This window comes from Elephas maximus, chromosome X (genome assembly GCF_024166365.1).
Source record: "Elephas maximus indicus isolate mEleMax1 chromosome X, mEleMax1 primary haplotype, whole genome shotgun sequence".
NCBI classification, from domain to species: Eukaryota; Metazoa; Chordata; class Mammalia; order Proboscidea; family Elephantidae; genus Elephas; species Elephas maximus.
This window is the reverse complement of record NC_064846.1, coordinates 153431031-153441671: the sequence shown is the minus strand read 5'-3', so window position 1 is coordinate 153441671 and position 10641 is coordinate 153431031.

Below are 10641 nucleotides of genomic sequence, written 5' to 3'. Positions count from 1 at the left end.
GGTGCTGTGGCTGCTGACCAAGAGGTCAGCAGTTCGAATCCCCCAGATGCTCCTTGGAAACTCTATGGGGCAGTTCTACTCTGTCCTATAGGGCCACTATGAGTTGGAATCGACTTGATGGCAACGGGTTTTTGGATTTATAGGATTCATTTAATATCAGGGGAAATGGGAAAGTTTGGGACCAAACTGCCTATTCTTTTAAAAGGTGAAATTAATTTTCATTTTAATTACTTGATCATAACATATTATTACTTTAATAAATTACAGCTAGATTCCATTTGCTAATATTTACTTTTCATCAACATTTATCAATGATAATATCATAGAGTTTTATGTTTTTGTTCTTTGGTAATATGGTTAAACCAAGTTCAGGGCATAAATTGGGAAGATTTTGTTATTTTCCTGTGCTCTGGAACTGTTTATACACAATACAGGGATATTTCCTCTGTAAAACTATCACTGCCTGGGGACTTTTCTTGTGATAGGTCTTTTCATTTTCTTTCATAGTTAGCGGTCTATTCAGCTTTTCCACCTTGTCAATGTAGATACCTAGTACTTTATTTCGTGTGATCTCTTTCTATTTCTAGTTATGTGTTATTTCAGGGTCTGTGTGTATGCGCATGTGTGTGTTCTTTTTTTTTTTTACTAGCTAAAGTTTTCGTTAATTAGCTTTTTCAAAGAATAGGATTTCATTTTTTTCTTTTTGTGGTTATTTTCTGCATTATTATTGTAGCTTTTGTTTATATTTTTTAATTTATTTTTATTTAAGTTATATATGCACATACTTTAAAGAGCCAAGCAGCTCTACAAGGTGCGTGGTAAGAACCATAGTTCCTGCAGACCCACCCCACCCCCCCACTCCTATTTCCCTTTCTCCATGGACAACCCCTCAAAAGTGTTTTTAGATGATTCCTTTGGTATTTACCTCCATACCTTCATATAACGTGCTTATATAGCGACTCCTTGTTGGCTCAGTTTCAGGGATTATCAAGTAACTTTCTACCCACATAAGATGGATAATTAGCTTTCTGACCAACTACTCCCAATCACAGCCATCACCCCCACTTCTTGCCCAGGCTCCCCATGTTTCCAAATGATTGTAGTTTTGCTCATGTCAATATTTAGGGTTTAGAGTATTATCAACAAGTCAATGGTTTTCATCTTGGCTGCACATTTAAATCACCTGGGGAAGTTAAAAAGTACTGATGCCTATTAAATGCTCTACAGCTAACTGAAAGGTCAGCAGTTCAAACTCACCCAGAGGCTCTGCAGGAGAAAAGACCTGGCTATCGGCTCCCGTGAAGATTACAGCCTAGGAAACTCTATGGGGCAGTTCTACTCTGTCACATGGGGCCACTATGAATTGAAAATCGACTCAGTGGCACCTAACAATAACACCATTTTTGATTTAATTCATCCAGGGTGTGGTTTGGACATTTGGATTTGTAAAAGCTCCTTAGATGATTCTCATGTTTAGCCAAGGCTGAAAAACAAGGAAACGTTGTTGACAGCTAATTACTCTGTTTATTTTCATTTCAAGAAAACGTTTAAAGTTTCTTTAGAGCTAATAATTATCTCAAACTCCTTGTGATGATAGACATGTGCATCAGGTATTCAATCAGTCTCATCTTCTTAAAGAAATTGCTGATAGAGCCCTCTGACCAGTTCCTATCTGGACTGGTTGCTCTCTTGCTGCTCCAAGTCTTCATCTCAGAATCTTACTTCACCATCCTTTTAGGAGTTCCTTTCTCTTTTCCTGTGTTGGCGCCTGGTTTTCTGGATCCTATATTTTCCTCTCTCTTGATTTACTATCTCATTGTGGTAGGGCACCTCTCTCAATAACTTCCATAGAGACAAGAGTTCATTGTTGTTGTTAGGTGCCATCAAGTTGGTTCCGACTCATAGCAACCCTATGCACAACAGATCAAAACACTGCCCAGTCCTGTGCCATCCTCATAAGTGTTGCTATGTTTGAGCCCATTGTTGTAGCTACTGTGTCAATCCATCTCGTTGTGGGTCTTCCTCTTTTTTGCTGACCCTCTACTTCACCAAGCATGATGTCCTTCTTCAGAGACTGATCCCTCCCGACAACATGTCCAAAGTGTATGAGATGTAGTGTCTCCATCCTTGCTTCTAAGAAGCATTCTGGTTGTACTTATTCCAAGATGGATTGTTCCTTCTTTTGACAGTTTATGGTATATTCAGTATTCTTTGCAAACGCCACAATTCAAAGGTGTCAATTCTTCTTCTGTCTTCCTTATTCACTGTCCAGCTTTTGCATGCATATGAGGTGATTGATCTTATATCACTGCTGTCTGTTAGAAGATACACAGAGACAGAGACAGAGACACAGGGGGAAGACAACCATGTGAAGATTTATCTACAAGACAAGGAACACCAAGAAACACCTGGGACTACCAGACACTGAAAGAGACAGGGAATGTTCTTACCCTAGAGCAGACAGAGAGAGCGTGGCCTTGCTGATGCCCTGAATTCAGGTTCCTAGCCTCCAGAACTGTGAAACAATAACCTTTTGTTCTTATAAGCCACCCAGTTTGTGGTATTTTGTTATAGCACCCTAGAAAACTATTAGAGCACTAAAAAGTTCATCAGGGACTTCTCTGCAGGTAGGTGAGACTTGCTGGCCAGACCCTTTTATAGAGAAACTTCACAATGTCAGTATTTTTTTTACATTTCTCTTTGGCTGGTCTATGTTCCAAGGGAATACTCCCTACCTGGAGGATATAAGCCTGGTTGCCTTGTTTTGAGAGGTTAATAGAAGAAGAAAGTTGGAAGTCTTATCATTCAGCATATAAACTTTTGGTTTATCCCACATTTTCAGTACGGTACTTTCCTCTCAGTGGTGTCTGAAATCCCACAGTCCACAGAACCTCTATTTTCTCCTCTCCAGAAAATAAACCCTAGTCTTACATTGTAGGATAAGGAGCTCACCTGGCTGCGTGGAGTGAGAGGGAAGATCTTTTTTTCCCTTACCAGTCTTTGACTTTATCTTCTTGTTTTAGCCGTATCATTACTCCATTTCAGTAGCAACTGTTGTTTGCCGTTGAGTTGATTCCAACTCATGGAGATCCTCTAGGAAAGAGTAGAACTGCCCCCATTGGATTTCCTAGGCTATAATCTTTTCTTCCATGGAGCCGCTAGTAGGTTCAAACCAATGACCTTGCAGTTAGTAGTTGAGCACTTAACCATTAAGCCACTAGGGCTTCTTTCGGCAGTAACTAGAACAACAAATTTGTAAGCATTTGGAGGGCAGTTCTACTCTGTCCTATAGCATCTCTATGAGTTGGAATCAACTCGATGGCAATAGATTTGGTTTGGTTTTGGTTTTGGTTGGTATGGTGTAAATCAAGTTCCTCCTTGGCTTTCCCCTTTGCTTGCATGGGATGCAGCTTTGTCAATTCTGGTAAATCAGCGACCATTTGTTCATCTGCTTTTTAGCTTCCAAATTGACGTTTCTGTTTGCTGCTCTCCTGTTCTCTGTGTCCTTGGAAACCACCAACTATTTTTTTAAAAATAATCCCTTTACTGTCATTTAAATTGGTTTTTGGAGGAAATCATTAGGAAATAATATGTGCTCTACCTGTCTTCTATAAATGGTTTAATTCCATTATTTTCAGGGAACATACTTTGTGTGATTCCCATCCTTTTGAATTTGTTAAGATTTGTTTTATGGATGAAAATATGGTCTATCTTGGTGAATGTTCTATGTGGTTTTGAAAGGAACGTGTATTCTGCTGCTGTTGGATGGAATGTATAAATGTCAGTTAGATCAAGTTGATTGACAGTGCTGTTTAGGTCATCTATAGCCTTATAATTTTCTTTTGATTTTCTATAAATAGAAGTTTAACTTTTATTTTTATAATTATTTCACCTACTTTTTTGGTATTTTGTTTTTCTATTCTATCATTTTCGGGTGATATTATTTTCAGTGTTTTCGGTTTTCTAATAAGTGTTTTTAAGGCAACGACTTTTTCTCTGTGTATCACTTGGCCTGCAATGCAATGCAGTGTTTTGATATCTAGTACTTTATCGGTCATTTCTAGAGGGTTTTTTAACTATAATTTTTAAATGTACCTTAACATAAGAAGGATATTTTTAAAATTTAACTTTTAGTAAATTAAAAAAAATTGACTTTCTGGTTATACATTGTTGTTATTGTTAGTTGCCATCAAGTCAATTCTGACTCATGGTGACCTCATGTGTCACAGAGTAGGACTGTTCCATAGGGTTTTCTTGGTTGTAATCTTTACAGAAGCAGATTGCCAGACCTTTCTTCTGCTGTGCTATTGGGTGGGTTCAAACCAACAACCTTTGTTGTTGCTGTTACGTGCCCTCAAGTTGGTTCCGACTCACAGTGACCCCACGTACAACAGAATGAAAACCGAAATCAAACCCATTGCCACTGATTTAATTCTGACTCATAATGACCCCGTAGGACAGAGTAGATCTGCCTCATAGAATTTCCAAGGCTGTAAATCTTTACAGAAGCAAAGTGCTGCATCTTTCTCCTGTGGAGAGACTGGTGAGTTCAAATCACTGACCTTTTGGTCAGCAGGTTAGTACTCAAATGCAAACCATAAATGCCACCCAGGGACCTCAATACATGTGCTAAAATTCGTAGATATTTTTAAATTTTTTGGAATTTTAAATTTGTATTTTCCCACTGTAGTCAGAGAATTTGGCCTGAACATTTAAAAAAAAAAAAAGTTTTTGAAAATTTCCATATGGCTTATTTTTTTTTTTTTTACCACATGGCCATTTGTAAATATTTTTATAGATATTTAAAAAGATATTTTAAATTTATTTTTATATTTAAAAGTATATTTTATGCTTAACCTAAAGCGTATTGCCATCGAGTCAATTCTGACTCATAGCGACCCTATGCTTTTATGCTTATCAGGCATCAAATATATTCTAATATATCTATTATGTTTAGCTTCCACCCTCAATTCCTCATTCTTTTCACTTATCTACTGAATTTCTGGGAAAAGTGCTTAGAGTTTTCCACTCCGATTCATAACTCATAATTTATTTATTTTTGTGTTTGTTTGCTTTATAAGCAGTTCTCACTTACTCTGAAGTTATATTGTTAGATGCATAAAGATTTTGATAACTATATCTTCTTGTTGGATTGTGCAGTAAAACTTGCAAAAGCCAGAACCTGTGTAAGGTGAAAACCTGTCAGAGAGGGAAGATTCAAATATTTTCCACTAAAACAAGCGATGGAAAAGTGGTAAGACTACACCCTGTCAAAGTTGGAGAACCTGCAAGACCTGGAGAAACAAGGCGGTCCTGTCAGGCTCTGACTCTCACAGGTTTCACTGTATTATCAGTATACAATATTTTTGTCCATTTTAATGTTTTGTCTTAGGCTGGGTTCTCTAGAGAACCAAAACAAGTGAAACATATAAATATATATATAGAGGGAGAGATTTATATCAAGGAAATGGCTCACGTGGTTGAAGAGACTAAAATGTCCCAAGTCCATGGGTCAGCATAGAGGTGTCTCCTGGTTGATGTAATTGCAGAGGCTGGCAAACCAAAGATCAGCAGGTCAGAGAGCAGGGCTCTTGGTCACAGGCTGTGAAGACCAATGAATCTCAACATCACCAGGCAAGACCGGACGTAAACTGCTAGCTCAAGTCCCAAGAACCAGAGGTCAGATGAACAGGAGCCAGCCACAGGATTCAGAGTGAACGAAAAGCCAGAACATCTGCTTATATTCGGATGCAGGCCACACTCCCAAGGAAACTCCCTTTCAACTGACTGGCTACTCACAGCAGATCTCATCATGAGGGTGATCACATTATGTCAAATCTCAATATGGAAGTGATCACAACATCATACGACTGCCAAACTATATCATAACTGCCAAACCACTGAGAATCATGACCTAGCCAAGTTAACAATCTTGACCCATCACCTTTCATGTAAAATTCTACTTCACCTTTCATTTAACTAATATTGGCTGAAGGAACCTTGGTGTCTTCTAACTGAAAAGTCAGTGTCTCGAACCCACCAGCCACTCCGCAGTTGAAATATGTGGCAGTATGCTTCTGTGAAGATTACAGCCTGGGAAACCCTGTGGGGCAGTTCTACTCTGTCCTATAGGGTCTTTATGAGTAGGAATCGACTCAGCTGCAATGGGTTAATATTGGCTGAGTTATTTTCCATCTCTTTATTTTAAATCATTATTTTCCATTTTAAGAATGTCTTTTGTAAACAGCACATATGTGGAATTTATCTTATTTTTGTTTTTTCTTATCTCAGAGTCTTGGTCTTACAACATGGTTATTTAACCAGTTTTATGTTTATTATTATTATTGACATCTTGGATGCATTCTTGCCATGTGATTTTATGTTTTCTCTTAACTACAGTTTTTCTTTTCTAGCTTTTTGTTGTAACTATTGAATTTTTTAAACAAACCAAAAACCCTTTGCTGTTGATCTCGACTCATAGCGACCCTATAGTACAGAGTAGAACTGTGCCTTAGGGTTTCTAAGGAGCATCTGGTGGATTTGAATGGCCAACCTTTTGGTTAGCAGCCAAACGCTTTAACCACTGTGCCACCAGGGCTCCTCAATATCATCAGTCAAAACAAGGCCAGGGGCTGACTGCAGAACAGATCATCAATTGCTTGTATGCAGGTTCAAGTTGAAGTTGAAGAAAATTAGAACAAGTCCATGAGAGCCAAAGTAGGACCTTGAGTCTATCCCACCTGAATTTAGAGAGTATCTCAAGAATAGATTTGATGCATTGAACACAAATGACCAAAGACCAGGCAAGTTGTGGAATGACATCAAGGACATTATACATGAAGAAGACAAGAGGGTTGATAAAAAGACAGGAAAGAAAGAAAAGACTGAAATGGATGTCAGAAGAGACTGTGAAACTTGCTTTTGAACATCAAGTAGCTAAAGAAAATGGAGAAAATGATGAAGTAAAAGAGCTGAACAGAAGATTTCAAAGGGAAGCTCAAGAAGACAAACTAAAGTATTGTAGTGACATTGTACAAAGATCTGGAGTTAGAAAACCAAAAGGGAAGAACACACTCAGCATTTCTTAACCTGAAAGAATTGACAAAAAAAATTCAAGCCTTGCATTGCAATATTGAAGGATTCTATGATGAAAATATTAAACAACACAGGAAGCATCAAAAACAGATGGAAGGAATACACAAGAGTCACTACACCAAAAAGAATTGGTTAACGTTCAACCATTTTAGGAGGTAGCATATGATCAGGAACCAATGGTACTGAAGGAAGAGATCCAAGCTGCACTGTAGGCATTGGCAAAAAACAAGGTTTCAGGAATTGATGGAATACCAATTGAGCTGTTTCAACAAACCAATGCAGCGCTGGAAGTGCTCACTTGTCTATGCCAAGAAATTTGGAAGATAGCTACCTGGCCAACTGACTGGAAAAGATCCATATTTAATGTCTATTCCAAAGATAGTTGATCTAATCGACTGTGGAAATTATTGCACAGTGTCATTAATATCACATGCAAGTAAAATTTTGCTGAATATCATTCAAAAGCAGTTGCAGCAGTACATTGACAGGGAACTTCCAGAAATTCCATCCAGATTCAGAAGAAGACGTAGAGCGAGGGATATCATTGCTGATGTCAGATTGATCATGACTGAAAGCAGAGAATACCAGGAAGATGTTTACCTGTGTTTCATTGACTATGCAAAGGCATTCGACAGTGTGGATCATAACAAATTATGAATAACATAGCGAAGAATGGGAATTCCAGAGCATTAATTGTGCTCATGAGGAACCTGTACATAGATCAAGAGGCAGTTGTTCAAACAGAGCAAGGGGACATGTTTAAAGTCAGGAAAGGCATGCCTCAGGGTTGTATCCTTTCACCATACTTAATCAATCTGTATGCTGAGCAAATAATCCAAGAAGCTGAACTACATGAAGAAGAACAGGGCATCAGGATTGGAGGAAGACTCATTAACAACCTGCAATATGCAGATGACACAACCTTGCTTGCTGAAAGTGAAGAGGACTTTAAGCACTTAGTGATGAAGATCAAAGACCACAGCCTTCAGCGTGGATTAAATCTCAACATAAAGAAAACAAAAATTCTCACAAATGGACCAATAAGCAGCATCATGATAAATGGAGAAAATATTGAAGTTGCCAAGAATTTCATTTTACTTGGATCCACAATCAACAGCCATGGAAGCAGCGGTCAAGAAACCAATACATTGTATTGGGCAAATCTGCTACAACAGACCTGTTTAAAGTGATAAAAAGCAAAAATGTCACCTTCAAGACTAAGGTGGACCTGAACCAAGCCATGGTGTTTTCAGTCCCCTCATATGCATGCAAAAGCTGGACAACGAATAAGGAAGACTGAAGAAGAATGGACGCTTTTGAATTATGGTGTTGGCAAAGAATATTGAATATACCATGGACTGCCTGTCTTGGAAGAAGTACGATCAGAATGCTTCTCAGAAGCAAGGATGGCAAGACTATGTCTCATATATTTGGGACATGTTATATCAGGAGGGATCAGTCCCTGGAGAAGGACATAATGCTTGGTAAAGTAGAGGGTCAGCAAAAAAGAGGAAGGCTCTCAACAAGATGGATTGAGACAGTGGCTGCAGTGATGGGCTGAAGCATAACAATGATTCTGAGGATGGTGCAGGACCGGGCAGTGTTTTATTCTGTTGTGCATAGGGTCTCTATGAGTCAGAACTGACTCGAGGGCACCTAACAACAACAACGTTGAATTTTTTTGATTTCAATTTTTTTTACCAGTTTTTATCTGTTATGCTATTTGTGCTCTTCTGTTAAAAAAAAAAAAAACTTTTTTTTTTTTGGCTACCTTTGAAATTTACCACATACTTATGCATATTTTTCTACTGCTTCTGGAGTCAGTTAGTATCCCCGTCCTCTTCTTAAAATATTTTCTTAGCTATATAAAAAAAAAAAAAAAAAATTATAAGAAAATTAGAGAAATCTTTTCACGGTTGATTTTTTTTGTTAATATAACATATCCGTGTTCATTGTTGATAAATAAGCCATCAGAATTATTATTTTAATAACTACCTAATATTCAGTTTTTATGATACAAAATTATATATATAGCTCTTCCCTTATTGTGGGTAATTTTCACTATTTTAATTATTGTTTATGACATCCAATCCTGTCATTAATATTTTTGTGCCTATTGATATTTCAATTTCAGTGCCTAATTGTAGTACTAATTCTCAGGATTGAATTTAAGGGATAGCATTCTTTTCAGTATGTAGTAGAGAGGGACTATGGAGACAAGGACGTGAGTTGGATGAGGTGGTAAAAGAGAGTAGAATAGAGAAATGACAGGTAGAAAGCAGAGAAGAGGGCCTCAGGGAGAGATGGGGCAGACGAACAGTGGCATGCTTGGTTAGAATGGGTTCAGAAACATCAGGGGAATTGAGCAGAAACAGAAGTGAATAGGAAAGGTTAAAAGGCAAAATGATGTCTTTTCTCCAAATATTTGCAGAGGGCAGGTAATAAGCCTCACAGGGGAGTAAAAAAACTGCTGAATTCAGAAAAGGACTTGCAGTGACTGTCATCCAGGGTGACAACTGAGTGCCCGGAGCCTGTATAAACGCAAAAATTAGGTTAAATTCCTTACTATGTAAGTTACTAGGGGACATGTTCATTAACTATGCATAAAATTATGGACTGGAATAAGTTAATAATAGTTCAAAAGGCTTCTGATAATGCCTGCATATTTGTTTGCTGTATTTTATGCAAATAACATGTGCCTTCTCCATTTATTTGCCAACCGTGCCCTCCCCCAGCGAGGTATTTTCATAAGCATACCACGCTAACTTTTGCTTTCCTGCAACATGAAAAAAAATTGACATAGAGGCGCTTATGAAAATACCTGGAGGGGGGAGGGTGTGGTTGACGAACAAACGTTATTGTGTAAAAATATGGTACTTTAAATGCTTCCTGTATATCCATTATTCCAAGTTTGATAATTCCTTTAAGTTCAGCTATTTAAGGATACACATTAAATTTTGTATAAAAGTATATTTTTCTTCATTTCAGATAAAGTACAACTTCAAGAATGAACCTAATAATATTATTAGAAGGCTTGGGTCTGGGTTTTTTTATGTTTAAAACATCATAGCCAAATGGGTCAGCTTATCCTAAGTGAGGCAGGAAATAGTCTTTTGAGTTACGGAAGTGCTAATGTAGCTGCTAAGTCACAATTAGGATGAGGTATTAAGGGATATCCAGCTGAGGAGTAACTGCTACCTCCCTACTACTAAAGTGTTGTCTGCTGACTTCCTTGCCCAGCTTAAAAATGGTAGTGGTAAAGAAAGCTGGACCAAACACAATTGAATATCCATTATGTGCAGCATATTCTAGGAACTCTGGGGCATAAAGATAGCACTTAATAGGTTGAACCATATGAAATCATTATTTTTTGGTTAAAAAATGGTTGTGCAGTGGCAATTCCATATGGTTCAACCTAATAGATCACACTGGAATTTAGAAGGTGACATTGCACAGATTGCCAACAATAAAAGGGAACATATAATAAATGTCAAATAAGAATTATGCATCTTAACGTATGGGCAAGATTCAGGAAAATCCTGGAAA